This window comes from Arachis hypogaea, chromosome 12 (assembly GCF_003086295.3).
Source record: "Arachis hypogaea cultivar Tifrunner chromosome 12, arahy.Tifrunner.gnm2.J5K5, whole genome shotgun sequence".
Lineage (NCBI taxonomy): Eukaryota > Viridiplantae > Streptophyta > Magnoliopsida > Fabales > Fabaceae > Arachis > Arachis hypogaea.
In genome coordinates this window covers 20,776,315-20,799,245 of record NC_092047.1, presented here as the reverse complement: position 1 = coordinate 20,799,245, position 22,931 = coordinate 20,776,315, and the positions used below count along the sequence as shown (strand labels likewise).

The following is a 22,931-nucleotide window of genomic DNA, read 5'->3' as shown; positions in this document are numbered from 1 at the left end:
GCTTCTGCATGTCATTTATTATGCTAGTCGTGTTTTAAATGATGCCCTGAAAAATTACACAACCACAGAAAAAGAATTGCTTGCAGTGGTTTATGCCATTGACAAGTTTAGATCATACTTAGTAGGATCAAAAGTGATTGTGTACACTGACCATGCTGCTCTTAAATATCTACTTACAAATCAGGATTCAAAACCCAGGCTCATAAGATGGGTGTTGCTTCTGCAAGAGTTTGATATAGAAATAAGAGACAGGAAAGGGATAGAAAACTAAGTGGCTGATCATCTTCCCGGATAGAGCTAGTAGAAGGGGCATCCTCTCCCTCTATTGAGATCTCTGAAACCTTTCCTAATGAGCACTTGTTCGCCATTCAGGAAACACCATGGTTTGCAGACATTACAAACTATAAAGCTGCAAGGTTCATACCCAAGGAGTACAGCAGGCAACAAAAGAAAAAATTAATTACGGATGTAAAGTACTACTTGTGGGATGAACCTTATCTCTTTAAGAGATGTGCAGACGGAATAATCCGTAGGTGTGTGCCTAGAGAAGAAGCACAAAAGATCTTATGGCATTGCCATGGGTCACAATATGGAGGCCATTTCGGAGGTGAGCTAACAGCCACCAAGGTCCTCCAATGTGGCTTCTACTGGCCTACACTCTATAGAGATTCCCGAGAGTTTGTACGTAACTGTGACAGTTGCTAAAGAGCTAGTAATCTGCCTCATGGTTACGCCATGCCTCAACAAGAAATCTTGGAGATTGAGTTGTTTGATGTATGGGGTATTGACTTTATGGGGCCTTTCCCACCATCATACTCAAACACTTATATTCTGGTGGCAATCGACTATGTATCCAAATGGGTAGAGGCCATTGCCACACCCACTAATGATACTAAGATAGTGCTGAAGTTCCTCTAGAAACATATCTTCAGCAGGTTTGGTGTCCCTAGAGCACTAATTAGTGATGGGGGCACTCACTTCTGCAACAAACAGCTTTACTCTGCTATGGTCCGGTATGGAATTAGCCACAAGGTGGCAACCCCATATCATCCACAGACAAATGGGCAAGCTGAAATCTCTAATAGAGAACTAAAAAGAATCCTGGAATGGACTGTAAGTACCCGTAGAAAGGATTGGGCGAGAAGCTTGGATGATGCTCTATGGGCTTACAGAACAGCATTCAAAACTCCTATAGGGACCTCTCCATACCAGCTTGTGTTTGGTAAGGCCTGTCATCTGCCCATGGAGCTGGAGCATAAGGTCTACTGGGCAACCAGATTCCTAAACTTCGATGCCAATTTAGCCGGAGAAAAAAGATTGCTCCAGCTAAATGAGCTAGAGGAATTCAGACTCACTGCTTTTGAAAATGCCAAGCTTTACAAAGAGAAAGCAAAAAGGTGGCATGACAGAAAGCTATCATCTAGAGTCTTTGAACCAGGACAGAAGGTTCTGCTGTTTAACTCTAGGCTCAGGCTATTCCCCGGGAAACTAAAATCCCGGTGGAGGGGACCATATGTGATTACAAGTGTGTCACCATATGGTTATGTGGAGCTTCAAGACATTGATTCTAATAAGAAGTTCATTGTTAATGGATAGAGAATCAAGCATTATCTTGAAGGCAATGTTGAGCAAGAGTGCTCAAGGCTGAGGCTAGATTAAAAGCTCAACAAGGTCCAGCTAAAGACAATAAAGAAGCGCTTGCTGGAAGGCAACCCAACCATTAGCAAAACTTTTTCTTATTTATTTCTTTTTATCATACAGGTTTAAAATAAATAATCTTCAAGGTAAAGAATCAATTGCATAAGTTCATAGGGTTGCAGAAGGATTCAGAATACAAAACAGCAAAAAGAAGCTCACTGGTGCGAAAATTCCAGTAGAGATAGCCATCTGGGCGTTAAACGCCAGATTTACAGCATCCTGGGCGTTCAGAAAAACGCCCAGTGACAAAGGAGTTTCTGGCGTTTAACGCCAGCTAGAAGCAACAGCTGGGCGTTAAACGCCCAGACCAAGCATCAACTGGGCGTTAAGCGCCCAAAACATGCAGCAGTTGGGCATTTAACGCCAGGATTGTGGGGAGTAGGTAATTTCGTTTTCACTTCAATTTTTTTTCGCTTTTCATGTTTCAATTCATGATTTCTTGCATAAACATATTACAAATCCTAATTTTTCAAATCCTTTTTCAAAGATATCAAATGTATCTTAATTCTAAACATAAACCTTTTTCTTAAAAATCCTCTTCAACTTCTTTTCAAATCTTTTTCAAAACAAATCTATCTCCTTTCCTATCTTTTTCAACTCATCAATATCTTTTTCAAATCTTCACAATATCTTTTTCAAATATCCTTTCCAAAATTTTTTTCATATCTTTAAAATTTTAAAGTGCATCCTTTTCCTATCAGACTTATCTTTTACAAATCATATCTTCTATCATATCTTCTTCAAAAATTTTGAAACCCACCCCCCCTCTTCCTTTTAAATCCTAGTTCGGCCTCCCCTCCACCTTCACAATTCGGACTTGGCTCTCCTCATCTCCCTCTTCTTTCCTTTCTTTTGCTTGAGGACATGCAAACCTCTAAGTTTGGTGTGTCTATCCGTGATCACTAAGCCAATACCCACTAAGATCATGGCTCATAAGGGAAAACAAACCAACTCAAGAGGCAAGAAAGAGAATATTCCAAAACCACTTTGGAATCAAGAGAAGTTCTTAACCAAAGAACATTCAGACCATTACTACAAAATAATGGGTCTAAGGTCAGTGATCCCGGAAGTTAAATTCGATCTAAAAGAAGACGAATATCCGGAGATCCAAGAGCAAATTCGAAACAGGAGCTGGGAAGTCCTAGCTAATCCTGAAATAAAGGTGGGAAGAAACATGGTTCAGGAGTTCTACGCTAATCTGTGGCAAACAGACAGGTAGAGAATAGCTGGAACCGCATTCTATGACTATAGAACTCTGGTCAGAAGGAAGATTGTTCACACCCACCTTGACAAAATAAGGGAGATCTTCAAGCTGCCTCAACTGCAAGATGACCCAGACTCCTTTAATAGGAGAATGATGAGATCAAACCTGAGCTTGGATAAAATCCTAAAGCAGTGATGATTCATTGCATTATGCTGGAAAAAGAAGTGGAAGTTCATCAGCTGATTGCTTGTGAGCTTTACAAAATTGCAAACAAGAACTCCAAAGATGCCAGATTGGCTTACCCAAGCTTGGTCTCTCTGTTATGTAAAGATGCTGGAGTAAAAATGGGAGTGGATGAGTATATCTCAGTTGAGCAACCAATCACTAAAAAGTCTATGGAAGGACAACAAGTGCAGGACGACCCCATCAAGAGGAAAGCACAGGAGTTTCTCCCGGAAATCCCTCAAATTGAATACTGGGAGCGCCTAGAAGCATCTGTCACCAAGTTGCAAGAAGCTGTGGATCAACTGAAGGAAGAACAGCAAAATCAAAACAGCATGCTCTGCAAACTGCTTAGAGAACAAGAAGAGCAAGGGCGTGAACTGAAGGAACTGAAGCGCCAGAATCTATCTCTTGAAGGACCAAGCACCCCACAGACTAAAGAGGCATCTACCTCCCAAAGCAAAGGTTGTTGAGTCCTAATCTTAGCCTTAACTCTGTGATAACTGTTCTTATTAGAAATTTACCTTAGAAGTTATATATGAGTAGTAGTAATTAGTATCTCTATTTTAATTTTATCTCCAATTAAGCTATAATTTATTTTTTTCATCATCATTAAATATGAATAAAATAGTAGATTTTTTTAAAAAATAAGGAAGCAATATTTTTTCGAGTTTTTAATAAGGAAAATTCTAATTATTCACATGTGGTGGCAATGCTTTTTGTCTTCTGAATGAATGCCTGAACAGTGCATTTTTTTATATTGAATTTTATGAATGTTAAAATTGTTGGCTCCTGAAAGAATGATGAACAAGAGAAATGTTATTGCTAATCTGAAAAATCATAAAATTGATTCTTAAAGCAAGAAAAAGCAGTGAATACAAAAGCTTGCGAAAAAAAAAAGAGAGAGAGAAAAAGCAAGCAGAAAAAGTCAATAGCCCTTAAAACCAAAAGGCAAGGGTAATAAAAAGGATCTAAGGCTTTGAGCATCAGTGGATAGGAGGGCCTAAAGGAATAAAATCCTGGCCTAAGCGGCTAAACCAAGCTGTCCCTAACCATGTGCTTGTGGCGTGAAGGTGTCAAGTGAAAACTTGAGACTGAGCTGTTAAAGTCAAGATCCAAAGCAAAAATAGAGTGTGCTTAAGAACCCTGGACACCTCTAATTGGGGACTTTAGCAAAGCTGAGTCACAATTTGAAAAGGTTCACCCAACTATGTGTCTGTGGCATTTATGTATCCTGTGGTAATATTGGAAAACAAAGTGCTTAGGGCCACGGCCAAGACTCATAAAATAGCTGTGTTCAAGAATCAACATACTAAACTAGGAGAATCAATAATACTATCTGAATTCTGAGTTCCTATGGATGCCAATCATTCTGAATTTCAAAGGATAAAGTGAGATGCCAAAACTGTTCGGAAGCAAAAAGCTACTAGTCCCGCTCATCTAATTAGAATCTGAGCTTCACTCAAAACTCTGAGATATTATTGCTTCTCAATTTCTTTTTATCCTATTTTATTTGTCTGGTTGCTTGGGGACAAGCAACAGTTTAAGTTTAGTGTTGTGATGAGAGGATATTTTATACGCTTTTTGGGGTTAATTTCATGTAGTTTTTAGTATGTTTTAGTTAGTTTTTAATATATTTTTATTAATTTCTAAGCAAAATTCATATTTCTGGACTTTACTATGAGTTTGTGTGTTTTTCTATAATTTCAGGTATTTTCTGGCTGAAATTGAGGGAGCTAAGCAAAAATATGATTTATGCTGAAAAAGGACTGCTGATGCTGTTGGATTCTGACCACCCTGCACTCGAAATAGATTTTTTGGAGCTACAAGAGTCCAATTGGCGCGCTCTTAATTGCGTTGGAAAGTAGACATCCAGGGATTTCCAGCAATATATAATAGTCCATACTTTGTCCAAGAATAAACGACGTAAATTGGCGTTCAACGCCAGTTCCATGTTGCATTCTGGAGTTTAACGCCAAAAATAGGTTACAAGTTGGAGTTAAATGCCAGAAACAGGTTACAACCTGGCGTTTAACTCTAGAAACAGCTTAGGCATGTATAAAGCTCAAGTCTCAGCCCCAGCACACACCAAGCGGGCCCCAGAAGTAGATTTCTGCACTATCTATCTTAGTTTACTCATTTTCTGTAAACCTAGGTTACTAGTTTAGTATTTAAACAACTTTTAGAGAATTATTTTGTATCTCATGACATTTAAAATCTGAACTTTGTATCTTTGACGGCATGAGTCTCTAAACTCCATTGTTGGGGGTGAGGAGCTCTGCTGTGTCTCGATGAATTAATGCAATTACTTCTGTTTTCCATTCAAACACGCTTGTTTCTATCTAAGATATTTATTCACACTTCAATATGATGAATGTGATGATCCGTGACACTCATAACCATTTTCAACCTATGAACGCGTGCCTGACAACCACCTTTGTTCTACATTAGATTGAATGAGTATCTCTTGGATTCCTTAATCAGAGTCTTCGTGGTATAAGCTAGAATCCATTGGTAGCATCCTTGAGAATCCGGAAAGTCTAAACCTTGTTTGTGGTATTCTGAGTAGGATTCTATGATTGGATGACTGTGACGAGCTTCAAACTCACAAGGGTTGGGTGTAGTGACAGACGAAAAAGGATCAATGGATCCTATTCCAGCATGAGTGAGAACCGACAGATGATTAGCCGTGCGGTGACAACGCACTTGCACCATTTTCACTGAGAGAACGGATGGTAGCCATTGACAACGGTGATCCACCAACACACAGCTTGCCATAGGAGGAAATTTGCGTGCGTGAAGAAGACGACAGTAGGAAAGCAGAGATTCAGAAGACAAAGCATCTCCAAAATTCCAACATATTCTCCATTACTGCATCACAAGTATTTATTTCATGCTCTTTTATTCTTCGCAATTCAAACTGATAATTATAATTGACATCCTGACTAAGAGTTACAAGATAACCATACATTGCTTCAATCCAACAATCTCTGTGGGATTCGACTCTTACTCACGTAAGGTATTACTTGGACGACCCAGTGCACTTGCTGGTTAGTGGTACGAGTTGTGAAAAGTGTGATTTACAATTTGTGCACCAGTGCTCCACCCTTAGTTATCCCATGTTGGAACTTAATTCTCCTAGGGAGGTGTTAATTCGTTCCCAATAGTTTTGTGGAGGAAAGTGCATCCCTTGAGGCATCTCAGGGATTTCATGATGAGGAATTTCTTCATGCTCTTGTTGAGGTCCATGAGTGGACTCTCTTGTTTGCTCCATCCTCTTTTTAGTGATGGGCTTGTCCTCTTCAATGAGGATGTCTCCCTCTATGACAATCCCAGCCGAATTGCAGAGGTGACAAATGAGGTGAGGAAAGGCTAACCTTGCCAAAGTGGAGGACTTGTCAGCCACCTTGTAGAGTTCTTGAGGTTTAATCTCATGAACTTCCACTTCCTCCCCAATCATGATACTGTGGATCATGATGGCCCGGTCTATAGTAACTTCAGACCGGTTGCTAGTGGGAATGATTGAGCGTTGGATGAACTCCAACCATCTCCTAGCCACAGGCTTAAGGTCATGCCTTCTCAATTGAACCGGCTTGCCTCTTGAGTCAATTTTTCATTGAGCTCCTTCCTCACATATGTCCATGAGGACTTGGTCCAACCTTTGATCAAAGTTGACCCTTCTAGTGTAGGGGCACGTGTTTTCTTGCATCATTGGCAAGTTGAATGCCAACCTTACATTTTCCGGACTGAAATCTAAGTATTTCCCCCGAACCATTGTAAGCCAATACTTTGGATTCGGGTTCATACTTTGATCATGGTTCTTAGTGATCCATGCGTTTGCATAGAACTCTTGAACCATTAAGATTCCGACTTGTTGAATAGGATTGGAGAGAACTTCCCATCCTCTTCTTCTAATCTCATGTCGGATCTCCGGATACTCACTCCTTTTGAGTTTGAAAGGGACCTCAGGGATCACCTTCTTCTTGGCCACAACTTCATAGAAGTGGTCTTGATGGACCTTTGAGATGAATCTCTCCATCTCCTATGACTCAGAGGTGGAAGCAATTGCCTTCCCTTTCCTCTTTCTTGAGGTTTCTCTGGCCTTAGGTGCCATAAATGGTTATGGAAAAATAAAAAGTAATGCTTTTACCACACCAAACTTAAAAAGTTTGCTCGTCCTCGAGCAAAAGAAGAAAGAAAGTAGTAGAAGAAGAAAATGGAGGAGATGGAGGGAGATATGTGGTTCGGCCAAGGGGTAGAAGTAGTGGTTGTAATGTGTGAAAATGAAGGAGTGGTGATAGGTTTATATAGGGGTGGGGGGAGGGTTAGGTTTCGTGTATTAGGGTTGGGTGTGGGAGGGAAAGGATTTTGAATTTGGAGGTAGGTGGGGATCCTGTGGGGTCCACAGATCCTGAGGGGTCAAGGACTTATCATCCCTGCTCCATTTAGGCGTGTAAATGCCCTTAGAGTGCAATCCTGGTATTTAACGCCAGACTGCTGCTTGTTTCTGGCGTTAAACACCAGCTTTTCTCCCTTTATTGGCGTTTAACGCCAAGTTGGTGCTTGTTTCTGGCGTTAAACGCCAGACTGTAGCTTGTTTCTGGCGTTTAACACCAAGCTGTAGCCTGTTTCTGGCATTAAACACCAGACTGTAGCCTGTTTCTAGCGTTTAACGCCAGCTTAATTGATACTTCTTTCTGGTGTTAAATGCCAGTCTGATGCTTCTTACTGGCATTTAAACGCCAGTAAGCTCTTCCTCCAGGGTGAGCTGCTTTTAATGCTGTTTTTCATTCTGTTTTTTTTTTCAGTTATTTTTGTGACTTCACATGATCATCAACCTAAAGAAAACATAAAATAACAATGGAAAATAAATAGATATAATTAAATAACATTGGGTTGCCTCCCAATAAGCGCTTCTTTAATGTCAATAGCTTGACAGTGAGCTCTCATGGAGCCTCACAGATAATCAGAGCAGGGTTGGGGCCTCTCAACACCAAACTTAGAGTTTGGTTGTGGCCTCCCAACACCAAACTTAGAGTTTGAATGTGTGGGTTTTGTTTGACTCTGTATTGAGAGAAGCTCTTCATGCTTCCTCTCCATGGTTGCAGAAGGAGAACCTTGAGTCTTGAATACAAGGTAGTCCTCATTCAACTGAAGGATCAACTCTCCTCTGTCAACATCAATCACAGCTTTTGCTGTGGCTAGGAAGGGTCTGCCAAGGATGATGGATTCATCCTCATCCTTCCTAGTGTCTAGGATTATAAAATCAGCAGGGATGTAAAGGCCTTCAACCTTTACTAGCACGTCCTCTACTAGTCCATAAGCCTGTTTCATTGATTTGTCTGCCATCTCTAGTGAGATTCTTGCAGCTTGTACCTCAAAGATTCCCAGTTTCTCCATTACAGAGAGTGGCATGAGGTTTATCCCTTACCCCAGGTCACAGAGAGCCTTCTCAAAGGTTATGGTGCCTATGGTACAAGGTATGAAGAATTTTCCGAAATCCAGTTTCTTCTGAGGTAATGTCTGCCTCATTAATGCATTCAGTTCATTGGTGAACAAGGGGGGTTCATCCTCCCAAGTCTCATTACCAAACAACTTGGCATTCAACTTCATGATTACTCCTAGATATTTAGCAACTTGCTCTTCAGTGATGTCTTCATCCTCTTCAGAGGAAGAATATTCATCAGAGCTCATGAATGGCAGAACGAAGTTCAATGGAATCTCTATGGTCTCTGTCTGAGCCTCAGATTCCTTTGGTTCCTCAAAGAGAAACTCCTTTCTGTCCAGAGGACGTCCCATGAGGCTTTTCTCACTGGAACTCACATCCTCTTCACTCTCTCCAGGTTCGGCCATGTTGGTCATGGTTATGGCCTTGCACTCTCTCTTGGGATTTTCTTCTGTATTACTTGGGAGAGTACTGGGAGGAGTTTCAGTAATATTCTTACTCAGCTGACCTACCTGTGCCTCCAAATTTTTAATAGAGGACCTTGTTTTATTCATGAAACTTAGTGTGGTCTTGGATAGATCAGAGACAATGATTGCCAGGCCAGAATGGCTCTGTTCAGAATTCTCTGTCTGTTGCTAAGAAGATGATGGAAAAGGCTTGCTATTGCTAAACCTATTTCTTCCACCATTATTATTGAAGCCTTGTTGAGGCTTCTGTCGGTCCTTCCATGAGAAATTTGGATGATTTCTCCATGAAGGATTATAGGTATTTCCATAGGGTTCTCCCATGTAATTCACCTCTGCCATTGTAGGGTTCTCAGGATCATAAGCTTCTTCTCCAGAAGATGCTTCTTTAGTACTGTTGGATGCAGCTTGCAATCCATTCAGACTCTGAGAAATCATATTGACTTGCTGAGTCAATATTTTATTCTGAGCCAATATGGCATTCAGAGTATCAATTTCAAGAGCTCCCTTCTTCTGAGGCGTCCCATTGTTCACAGGATTCCTCTCAGAGGTGTACATGAACTGATTATTTGCAACAATTTCAATGAGTTCCTGAGCTTCTGCAGGGGTTTTTAGATAAAGAGATCCTCCTACATAATGGTCCAATGACATTTTTGACAACTCAGACAGACCATCATAGAATATACATATGATGCTCCATTCTGGAAGCATGTCAGTATGACACCTTTTGATCAATTGCTTATATCTTTCCCAAGCTTCATAGAGGGACTCACCTTCCTTCTGTATGAAGGTTTAGATTTCCACTCTAAGCTTGCTCATCTTTTAAGGTGGAAAGAATTTGACCAGGAAAGCATTGACCAGCTTTTTCCAAGAGTTCAGGCTTTCCTTAGGTTGTGAATCCAACCATGTTCTAGCTCTGTCTCTTACAGCAAAAGAGAAAAGCATAAGCCTGTAGACCTCGAGATCAACTCCATTGGTCTTGATAGTGTCACATATTTGCAAGAATTCAGCTAAGAACTGATGAGGATCTTCCAATGGAAGTCCATGAAACTTGCAATTCTGTTGCATTAGAGAAACTAATTGAGGCTTAAGCTCAAAGTTGTTTGCTCCAATGGCAGGAATTGAGATGCTTCTTCCATAGAAATTGGAAGTTGGTGTAGTGAAATCACCAAGCACCTTCCTTGCATTGTTGTTGTTGGGTTCAGCCATCTCTTCTTTTTCGAAAAATTCTGTCAGGTCCTCTCCAGAGTGTTGTGTCTTAGCTTCCTCTTTAGAGTCCTTTCAGGTTCCGGATCAGCTTCAACAAGAATGTTCTTATTCTTGCTCCTGCTCATGTGAAAAAGAAGAGAATAGAAAAGAATAGGAATCCTCTATGTCACAGTATAGAGATTCCTTTATGTGAGTGGAAGAATAGAAGAGTAGAGTGAAGAAGAGAGAAGATGAAGAATTCGAACACAGAGAGGGGGAGAGGGTTCGAATTATAAGAAGAAGAGAAGTGTTAGTAAATAAATAAATAAATAGAAAGAGATGAGAGGGGGAAGAATTCAAAAATTAAATAAAATAAAATAAAAATATTTTTGTTTTTATTTTAAATATTAGTTATAATTTGAAAATTAAAAAGAGAAATAAAATTAAATTAAAATTTAAAACAATAAGTTAATTAAAAGGAATTTTGAAAAAGTGGGGAGGAGTTTTCGAAAATTAGAGAGAGAAAATTAGTTAGGTGGTTTTAAAAAAGATATGATAGAAAACTTTTAAAATCAAACAAAAAGTCAGGTAGTTAATTGAAAAAGATTTGAAAATCAATTTTGAAAAGATAAGAAGTTAGAAAAGATTTTGAAATTGATTTTTGAAAAGAATATGATTGAAATTTATTTTGAAAAATATTTGAAAAAGAAATTTAAAAAGATTTGATTTTTGAAATTAAAGTTGATTACTTGCCTAACAAGAAACTGAAAGATATGATTTTAGAATTTAAAGATTGAACATTTTTTAATAGGCAAGTAACAATTTGAGATTTTTGAATCAATCATATCAAATGTTAGCATTAATTTCAAAAATATGAAATAAAAATGAGAAAAGATTTTGAAAATCAATTTTTAAAATTTTCGAAAAAAATTGAAAGAAAAATAAAAAAAAGATTTGATTTTTGGAGAGGTTTTGAAAAGATATGATTTTTAAATTGAAAATTTGATTTGACTCATAAGGAACAACTAGATTTTTAAAAACTTTTGACTAAGTCAATCCAAATTTTCGAAATTTATGAGAAGAATAAGGGAAAGATATTTTTTTATTTTTGAATTTTTAATGATGAGAGAGAAAAATATAAAAATGATGCAAAACATGAAAATTCAAGATCAAAACACATGATGCATGCAAGAACACTTTGAATGTCAAGATGAACACCAAGAATACTTTGAATGTCAAGATGAACACCAAGAACTTATTTTTTTGAAAATTTTTAAGAAAAGACACACATGCAAGACACCAAACTTAGAAATTTTCAATGTTTAGACACTAACAAATTGAAAATGCATATGAAAAATAAGAAAAGACACAAAACATGAGAATGCAAAGATCAAACAAAGAAGATCATCAAGAACAACTTGAAGATCGTGAAGAACAATTTGAAGATCAAGAAAGAACAATTCCATGCATGTGTTCTTCGAAAATTTAAAGAAAAATTAAAAAGATGCAATTGACACCAAACTTACAATTTGACACTAGATTCAAACAAGAAACACAAAATATTTTTAGTTTTTATGATTTTGTAAAAATTTTTTTTGGTATTTTTCGAAAATTAATTGGAAAAAGAGAAAATAAGGATTTCAAAATTTTTAATAAGAATTCCAGGAATCATGCAATGTTAGTCTAGAGCTTCGGTCCAAAATTTTAGACATGGCTTAATAGCCAGCCAAGCTTTAGCAGAACATTACATACAACAGCAAGATTGATAGAAATCAACAAGCTTTTGTGATGATGAGTTGAAACCTCGGTCCAAAAGATTAGACATGGCTTCATAGCCAGCCAGACTTCAACAAATCATCATGAAACTCTAGAATTTATTCTTAAAAACTCTGAAGTCATAGAATAATTTATTTTTTTTGAAAATTTTTCGAAAATAAAAATAATAAAAACAAAAAGCTTAAAATTAAAATAAAATTACCTAATTTGAGCAACAAGATGAACCGTCAGTTGTCCAAACTCGAACAATCCCCGGCAACGGCGCCAAAAACTTGGTGCACGAAATTGTGATCTCTAAAACGGCGCCAAAAACTTGGTACGCACGAATGTAATCTCAATTCTTCTTCACAACTCCGCACAACTAACCAGCAAGTGCACTGGGTCGTCCAAGTAATAAACCTTACGTGAGTAAGGGTCGATCCCACGGAGATTGTCGGCTTGAAGCACGCTATAGTCATCTTGTAAATCTCAGTCAGGCAGATTCAAATGGTTATAAGGTTTTGATAATTAAAATATAAATAAAATATAAAATAAGATAGAAATACTTATGTAATCCATTGGTGAGAATTTCAGATAAGCGTATGGAGATGCTTTGCTCCTTCTGAATCTCTGCTTTCCTACTGCTTTCATTCAATCATTCATACTCCTTTCCATGGCAAGCTGTATGTTGGGGGATCACCGTTGTCAATGGCTACCGTCCGTCCTCTCAGTGAAAATGGTCCAAGTGCGCTGTCACCGCACGGCTAATTATCTGTCGGTTCTCGATCATGTTGGAATAGGATCCATTGATCCTTTTGCGTCTGTCACTACGCCCAACACTCGCGAGTTTGAAGCTCGTCACAGTCATCCCATCCCAGATCCTACTCGAAATACCACAAACAAGGTTTAGACTTTCGGATCTCAAGAATGCTGCCAATTGATTCTAGCTTATATCACGAAGACTCCGATCTTTCAGAATGGAGGCTAAGAGATACACGCTCAAGCTATTGCAGATAGAACGGAAGTGGTTGTCAGGCACGCGTTCATAGGTGAGAATGATGATGAGTGTCACGGATCATCACATTCATCATGTTGAAGTGCGAGTGAATATCTTGGAATAAGAATAAGCTCGAATTGAATAGAAAAATAATAGTACTTTGCATTAATTCATGAGGAACAGCAGAGCTCCACACCTTAATCTATGGGGTGTAGAAACTCCACCGTTGAAAATACATAAGAACAAGGTCCAGGCATGGCCGAATGGCCAGCCTCCTAAACGTGATCAATGATCAAAAGTGATACAAAGATAGTCTCAAAAATGATCAAAAGATGTGAAATAAATCACTAAAAGTAGTTTTTATACTAAACTAGTAGCTAGGGTTACAGAAATAAGTAAATGATGCAGAAATCCAATTCCGGGGCCTACTTGGTGTGTGCTTGGGCTGAGCATTGAGCTTTTCACGTGTAGAGGCTTCTCTTGGAGTTAAACGCCAGGTTGCAGCCTATTTGTGGCATTTAACTCTAGTTTGTAACATGTTTTTGGCGTTTAACTTCAGAATAGGGTAGGAAGTTGATGTTTGAATGCCAGTTTGCGTCGTCAAAACTCGGACAAAGTATGGACTATTATATATTACTGGAAAGCCCTGGATGTCTACTTTCCAACGCAATTAAGATCGTGCCATTTGGGTTTCTGTAGCTCCAGAAAATCTATTTTGAGTGCAGGGAGGTCAGAATCCAACAGCATCTGCAGTCCTTTTTCAGCCTCTGAATCAGATTTTTGCTCAGGTCCCTCAATTTTAGCCAGAAAATACCTGAAATCACAGAAAAATACACAAACTCATAGTAAAGTCTAAAAATGTGAATTTTGCTTGAAAACTAATAAAAACATAGTAAAAACTAACTAAATTATACTAACAACTACCTAAAAACAATGCCAAAAGGCGTATAAATTATCCGCTCATCAATGAACTCCATAGTTGGATCCATTCTGTCCACCTACTAGCTATGTTGAAAGCAATTTGCTTCCATTGATCATTGGCCTGAAACTATTTGTCGTCCTTATATACCACTTTCATATGTTGAAATATGTGAATTTTATTCTTTGTTTTGTTTCTCAAGAACCATAACTCCCAACTAATGTCCTCCATTCCTTCAATCTAGTCAACAATATCTTTGTAATTAACTATCATAGTAACCTCTTTAGCTATGACACCAACTTTTTCTAACAAGAACTTAGTTGCATCTTTCAATCCTTAGAGTATAACATCTATAGCCATGCTTGCGAAGGCCTAGATAGTAAAGTCGTCAAAAAGAAAAGAAGCCCAGTTAGCCCAAACATAGTGCACAAACGATTTTACACCATCAGTGACAGTGACTGTGAGCTACCCCAATCAGAACGTACTACCGCGCAGAACGCAGTCGGCGAGCTAGAGAGCCACCTCAGATCGGCGTCGAGGTTAGTATCCTACTTCGTTCTACCATTTTTCATTTACAAAAATAGTTCTTCAATATTTATTAGTAGTATCCATGCAATATAGATTTACGGAGGTGATTTTGGAAACCAACTGATTAGCGTTACTCTTATGGTTTCGTTGTTTTACATGCTTAACGCTGAATCACTTTATAGGTAACGTGAGAAAAGGAATTTACAATGTTATAAATCTCAGTTTTTGGTAATTTTATGATTCTATTTGTTTAGAATGAAGTTATTTCAATATTTCCTAGTTTGATTATAAATATCATGGTTTGTTTTGGTTTTATTTGTTGATTTTGTTTCTTCTTTTGGTTAGTTATTTATTTAGAGTTAGTGTCTGAATCACAGAGTAGTGTAGTCTTGAAAGAAATGAATCCAATTCATTTTCAATCTGTTCTACCAATTTATCCTCGTGGACCTCCTAAGAAGCTGCAACATTAGAGCCCTGGTTGTCTCTTTTTTTTAGATCATTCCTAAAAGTCTTGACGCAAGAGGGAGAATTACAAATGTGTTTTTTTATGAATTTAATAATCCTGGACAATATTATCAAGAAAAATCAGATTACACAGACATTGAATCCAATTCAGCACATTCAACATATTGATAAACCCCAATTTTGTGGTTTATCTTGTGCTTAATTTAGGGGATTTTATCACCTTTTCTCACATTTATTCAATGAAATAGCATGGTTTTGTTATTCTCCCTTAATTTGTGCTTAAGTGTAAAAATATACTTTTTAGGCCCTTAAATTGGTGATTTTAATTTACTTTAATTCCATGCGATGCCTTGATGTGTGTGTTAAGTGATTTCAGGTTCATAAGGTAAGTATTGGATGGAAGGAGTGAAGAGAAAAGCATGCAAAGTGGAGAATTCATGGAGAAACAAGGATTTGGAGTGCATACATCGACGCACACGCGTGACAGACGTGCACGCGTGAAAATGAGGTCGTCCAGGTGACGCGTACGCGTGACATGACGCGTATGCATGAGAAGGAAAATGTCAAACGACGCGTACGCGTGACCCATGCGTACGCGTCACAACTCGCATGTGACCTCATTAAAGTGAAAACGTTGGGGGCAATTTCTGAGCTGCTCAGGCCCAAATCCAACTCATTCCTAATGCTATTTCATGCAGAATTCAAGCTTGGGCAAAGGGGGGGAGCAATTAGTTATAGCTTAGCATCATGTAGTTTAGTTTCTAGAGAAAAAAGCTCCCTCTTCTCTCTAGAATTAGGTTAGGATTAGGTCAATTTCTCCTAGATCTAGGTTTAATTCCTTGTTTTCATCTTGTCTTCTTTACAATTCCTTGTTGTTACATCTATGTTCTCTTAGTTTTCTTGTCAATTTTCCCTTTGATGTATCTTTTATGTTGATGTACTATTGTTGGACCTTTATTTTCCTTTAATGCAATTTATGTTTTATATTCCCTTGTTGTTTAATTGAGTTGTTGTTAATTCTTTGCAATTGGGTAGTTGTAGATTTTACACTTGTTGTCATTTTAGCTTGCTTTCCTTTTATGCCTTCCAAGTGTTTGACAAAATGCTTGGTAGGATTCAAGAGTAGATTTTGAGCATTCTTGACTTGAAAAGAGTAATTAGGCAATCTTAAGTCATTAAGACCCAACCTATGTTGGTGATCTAGAGTTGTTAGCTAGTATTGTTTCCATTGACTCTAATCTCTTGCTAATTCAATTAGTGAGTTGATTAGGACTTTTGAATTGAGATTAGCTAGTCTTATTTGACTTTCTCCCTATGTGAAGATAACATTATACCTTCTTCCATAGTTGGAGATAACGAAATAAGATAAATTCTTGTTAATTATTGTTATTAGTGACTAGGATGGAAAGCTTATATTCTCAATCCTTACCATGAATGTCTCCCTTATTACTTGTTTTCTTTAGTTGTTTTCTTTATTTTCTTGCCATTTATTTTCTTGCCCTTTTTCCAAATCAAACCACCCCCCATATTCCTTCATAGCCAATAATCATTCACTTCATTGCAATTCCTTGTGAGACGACCCGAGGTTTAAATACTTCAGTTAATTCTTATTGGAGTTTGTACTTGTGACAACCAACATATTTAAATTTGATTTGAGGATTGACTATCGATTCGGGCTATGCTCACAATGAAATTATTTTGCTAATTTCCGAACCGATACAAATTCTTCCTATCACATATCTCTCATTATATTAGTAACACCTACCCATCTAACATTACAAACCAACACAATTTCATGACTCACCAACCACACACAAATGCATATATTACATGAAGACACCTTATATTACTAAGCACCTTTATCCTTTAATTGTGAATGCACATATAATTTGATTTATGAACTCCACGGTTGGATCCATTGTGTTTACCTACTAGCTATGTTCAAAGCAATCTGCTCCCATTGATCCTTGGCCTGAAACCATTGGTTGTCCTTGTATACCACTTTCATATATTGAAATATATGGATTTTATTCTTTGTTACATTTCTCAAGAATCGTAACTCCCACCTAGTATCTTCCATTACTTTAATCTAGTCAACAATATCTTTGTAATTAACTATCATAGTAACCACTTTGGCTATGACACCAACTTCTTCTAACAAGAACTGAGTTGCATCTTCCAAACCTTAGAGTATAACCTCTCTAGCCATGCTTGCGTAGGCTCAAATAGAAAAGTTGTCAAAATGAAAAGAAGCCTAATTGGATCAAATACAGATCACAAACGAGTTTATAACATCAGTGACCGTGATTGTGAGCTGCCCAATCGGAATGCACTACCGCACAGAATGCGATCGTCGAACTAGAGAGCCGCCTTAGAACAGTGCAATGTTAGTTTCCTACTTCATTTTGCCATTTTTCATTTACAAAAATAGTTCTTCATTATTTATTAGTAATATCCATGCAACATAGATTTAAGGAGGTGATTTTGGAACGAATTAATTAGCGTTACTCTTATGGTTTCATTGTTTTACATGTTTGATGTGAACCTCTTTATAGGTAACTTGAGAGAAGGAATTTAAAATGTTATAAATCTCAGTGTTTTGGTAATTTTATGATTCTATTTGTTTGGAATGAAGTTATTTCAATATTTCCTAGTTTGATTACGAATATCATGGTTTGTTTTGGTTTGTTGATTTTGTTTCTTCTTTTGGTTATTTATTTATTTAGAGTTAGTCTCTGAATCACAAAGTAGTGTATGTTTGAAAGAAATGAATCCAATTCATTTTCAATTTATTCCTCCACCTCATCCTCTTGGACCTCCTAAGAAGTTGCAACATTGGAACCTGGTTGTCTCTTTTTTTTTAGATCGTTCGTAAAAGTCTTGACCCAAGATGGAGAATTACAAAAGAGTTCTTTTTTAATATAATAATCCTGGACAATATTATCAAGAAAAATTATATTACATGAACATTGAATCTAACTCAGCACATTCAATATATCTCTCAGTCTACAAGTAACACCTCCCAACCTAACAATACAAACTAGCACAATTTCATGACTCACCAACCCAAACATGCATATATTACACGAAGACACCTTATATTACTAAGCATCTTTATCCTTTAATTGTGAATGTGCATATCATTTGATTCATGAACTTCACAGTTGGATCCATTGTGTCCACCTACTGGCTATGTTCAAAGCAATATGCTCCCATTGATCCTTGGCCTGAAACCATTTGTCGTCCTTGTATACCATTTTCACATGTTGAAAATGTGGATTTTATTTTTTGTTTTGTTTCCCAAGAATGGTAACTCCCAGCTAGTGTACTCTATTCCTTCAATCTAGTCAATAATATCTTTATAATTAATTATCATAGTAACCTCTTTGGCTATGACACTAACTTCTTCTAACAAAAACTGAGTTGCATCTTCCAATCCTTAGAGTATAATCTCTCTAGCCATGCTTGCGTAGGTCCAAATAAAAATTTTGTCAAAAAGAAAAGAAGCCCAATCGGCCCAAACACAGCCCAAAAATGAGTATACAACATCAGTGATAATGACTTTGAGCTACCCAATCGGAACGCACTACCGCACCGAACGCGGTCGTCGAACTAGAAAGCCACCTTAGAACGGCGTTGAGGTTAGTTTCCTACTTCGTTCTACCATTTTTCATTTACAAAAAGAGTTCTTCAATATTTATCAGTAGTATCTATGCGACATAGATTTATAGAGGTGATTTTGGAACTAAATCCTTAGCATTACTCTTATGGTTTCATTGTTTGACATGCTTGACGTTGAACTTCTTTTTGGGTAACTTGAGAGAAGGAATTTATAGTGTTATGAAACTCTCAGCGTTTTGGTAATTTTAAGATTCTATTTGTGTTTGGAATGAAGTTATTTCAATTTTTTCTAGTTTGATTATGAAAATCATGGTTTGTTTTAGTTTTATTTGTTGATTTTGATTCTTCTTTTTTTATATATTTATTTAGAGTTAGTCTTTGAATCACAGAGTCGTGTATGCCTAAAGGAAATGAATCCATTTTATTTTCAATCTATTCCACCACCTCATCCTCATGGACCTCCTAAGAAGCTGCAACATTGGAGTCCTGGTTGTCTCTTTTTTTTTTAGATCATTCGTAAAAGTCTTGACCCAAGAGGAAGAATTACAAAAGAATTCTTCATGAATATAATGATCCCAGACAATACTATCAAGGAAAATTAAATTACACGGACATTGAATCCAACTTAGCACATTCAACATATCTCAGCACATTCAACATATCTCCAATTCTATTAGTAAGACCTACCCACCTAACATTACAAACTAGCCACAATTTCATGACTCACCAACCACATACATGCATATATTACATGAAGACACTTTATATAACTAATCACCTTTATCCTTTAATTGTGAATGCACATATCATTTGATTTATGAACTCCACGGTTGGATCCATTGTGTTTACCTACTAGCTATGTTCAAAGCAATCTGCTCCCATTGATCATTGGTCTGAAACCATTGGTCGTCCTTGTATACCACTTTCATATGTTGAAATATGTGGATTTTATTCTTTGTTTCGTTTCTCAAGAACCGTAACTCCCAGCTAGTATCCTCCATTACTTTAATCTAGTCAACAATATCTTTGTAATTAACTATCACAGTAACATCCTTGGCTATGACACCAACTTCTTCTAACAAGAACTGAGTTGCATCTTCCAATCCTTAGAGTATAACCTCTCTAGCCATGCTTGCGTAGGCCCAAATAGAAAAGTTGTCAAAAAGAAAAGAAGCTCAATCGGATCAAATACATCCCCCAAACGAGTTTACAACATCAATGATAGTGACTGTGAGCTGCCCAATTAGAATGCACTACCGCACAGAACGCGATCGTCGAACTAGAGAGCCGCCTTAGAACGGTGTCAAGGTTAGTTTCCTACTTCGTTCTGCCATTTTTCATTAACAAAAATAGTTCTTGAGTATTTATTAGTAGTATCCATGCAACATAGATTTACGGAGGTGATTTTGGAACTAAATCGTTAGTGTTACTCTTATGGTTTCATTGTTTTACATGCTTGACATTGAACCTCTTTATAGGTTACTTGAGAGATGCAATTTACAGTGTTATGAATCTCAAAATTTTGGTAATTTTATGATTCTATTTGTTTGGAATGAAGTTATTTCAATATTTCCTAGTTTGATTATGAATATCATGGTTTGTTTTGGTTTTATTTGTTGATTTTGTTTCTTCTTTTGGTTGTTTATTTATTTAGAGTTAGTGTCCGAATAACGAAGTAGTGTATGCTTGAAAAAAATGAATCTGATTCATTTTTAGTATGTATCACCACCTTATCCTCTTGGACCTCGTAAGAAGCTACAACGTTAGAACCATAGTTGTCTCTTTTTTCTTTTATATCAATAGTAAAAGTCTTGACCCAAGAGAGAGAATTACAAAAGAGTTTTTTATGAATCTAATAATTTTGAACAATACCATCAAGAAGAATTAGATTACACAGGCATTGAATCTAACTTAACACATTCAACATATCTCATATTCTATTAGTAACACTTACCCACCTAACATTACAAACCAGCACAATTTCATGACTCACTAACCACATACATGCATATATTAAATGAAGACACCTTATATTACTAAGCACCTTGCTTTATCCTTTATTTGTGAATGCACATATCACCTGACTTATGAACAACAAGTTGGATCCATTGTGTCTACCTACTAGCTATGTTCAAAGCAATCTGCTCCCATTGATCCTTGGCATGAGACCATTTGTCCTCCCTGTATACCACTTTCATATGTTGAAAAATGTGCATTTTATTCTTTGTTTTCTTTCTCAAGAACCGCTAGTGTTCTCTTTTTTTTTTTAATCTAATCAACAATATCTTTGTAATTAACTATCACAATAACCTTTTTAGCTATGACACCAACTTCTTCTAATAACAACAGACTTGCATCTTCCAAGCTTTAGAGTATAATCTCTCTAGCTATGGTTGCCTTTTTAACATCACCATTAAAGCACTTTATCTCTCCATGGTTACTAGTCAAGTAACCTCCAACTACAAAACAATTTAAGCCTTAGTTATCTTTTTTTGTAGTCTTAGTTGCTTTAAGCTTATTGAGACTTATGAAATTCATAGGGTTGTCCTATAGTTTTTGTGGGGTCAAAGGAGAATGGAAAGGCTTTTTCCCTGTTCAAATCCGGGTGTCGTCTGATCGACAAGAGAATTGAACTTTGACCTTTTAATTAAAAAAATAAGAGAAAAAAAGAATTTATCTATAATGTTTTTCGACTCAACTAGAAATCTGATCAAAACTTGTTTGATGTTCTAATAAAATTTACAATGGGTTAGTTGAGAGATAGTCAGCAGATCGAAAGCTCAAGACGGATTGAACTTTAAGAATTTAAAAGTGTCTAATTTAACACTTTTGGAAAAACAGGACTGGAGATTGCGAACTAAATAGCACTCTCTATCCTTTGAAGTATACCAAAGTAAGTATTTTAGGTATTCTACCTTTCTAAAAGGTGACATTGGAATAAATCCCTTACGAGATTGGAGGAGTTTGCTAGAAGATAAGAAAGTACTTGACAAAAGTATTTTGTGGAGAATAGGGAGAGATAATCAAGTTAGAATATATGAAGGCTTTTGGCTCAAACAATTTAGCCCCATTAAAAATCCTTTTTTTCAAGCCCAAATCAACAACTTATCTAGGTTTCAGACTTAATTATATCAGACAGACAGTGAAAATACCAAACAATTCAGCAAGTTTTAGTTCACAATTTGACACAACATATTCTTCAGACTCCTATCTCAGATGAAGAAGACATACTTACCTGGTCAAGAGAGAAGAACTCGCAATACTCAGTCTTTTCGGCATATCCATTGGCTTATCAGCTCTTCCATCCCTTATTAGAGCAATTACTAGAGCAATGTAGACAAAAGTCTCGGTAGTCTTCAATTTGGTAACTAAGATACTAACTAAAGAACAAAACTTTTCTATGGAAAATCATGTACAATAGGATTCCACAAAAGCTCAATCAAAGGATTCACAGTGTTAACCTGATGTGCATCCAAATATAATCAATTGGAAGAATCAGTTAGGGGCAAACAAAACTGATCAATCGAACAAAAAAAATACAAAAATTGAACACATTAAAAATTGAAAAAACTGTAAAAAAATTTTTTTGCAGTTTTTTGTTCGGTTCGGTTCGATTTTCGGTTGTCACAAAAAAATCTGAACTAAACTAAACCTAACCAGCATATATAACTGCATATAATATAACTTGACAAAATATCCCCATTTAACCTAAATCCTAATACACTCCCTCCCTCTTACTCATGTCGCAGCGCACACTAGGGGTGTTCAAAACCGATCCAAACCGAACAAAACTAACCAACCATACCAAAAAATAATTAAAAAAAGTCACATTTTGTTGTTTTTTATGGTTTGGTTCGATTTTCAATTTTGTTGTTTTTTATGGCCTTAGAGGCTTGATTTGATAGATAAGTTGTATAAGCTGTGTTAAACTTCAAAATTCTGTTGTATTCAGTTTGACTAGACGGCTTAAACTTTGCAGGCTGTGACTAGTCTTCTTTTTGGTATATATATATATATATATATATATATATATATATATAATGTCTTGTTCTGTCCGTACCTATACGTTTAGTTATCATGTGTGAACGTTTCGCGTTTCGTAATTCCGCTTTACGCGACTTTGAGCTTTATTCCTTCATCGGGCTTCTAGTTATATATATATATTAAGCTTTAGAACTGTCGTGGCACTTTGTTATTCTTTGCTTTACGGCTAGAGGTAAGGCTTAGGGTAACGGGGTGTTACATTAAGTGGTAATAGAGTGGTTCGTCCTCGTGAGCTTAAGGGATGGACCGATTGTGCTTCGTTGCATACTCTGGGTCATTTTTCTTTCGTGCTATTTAGGATATCTGTTTGATATGCATAGCATGCTTGTTTGTGAGTGCCTTTGGGGATAATTGAAGCACTGAGCTTGAGATATTGAGAC

The 22,931-nt window shown here is 36.9% G+C and overlaps 1 non-coding gene across 1 annotated transcript; it reads left to right on the top strand.

Moving 5' to 3' along the window:
- The first annotated feature begins 9,743 nt into the window (after positions 1 to 9,743).
- On the top strand, positions 9,744 to 9,847 carry LOC112732091 (small nucleolar RNA R71). The gene has a single exon (XR_003167829.1). It is a non-coding gene; the product is annotated as a small nucleolar RNA R71 (small nucleolar RNA).
- Positions 9,848 to 22,931: the final 13,084 nt, after the last annotated feature.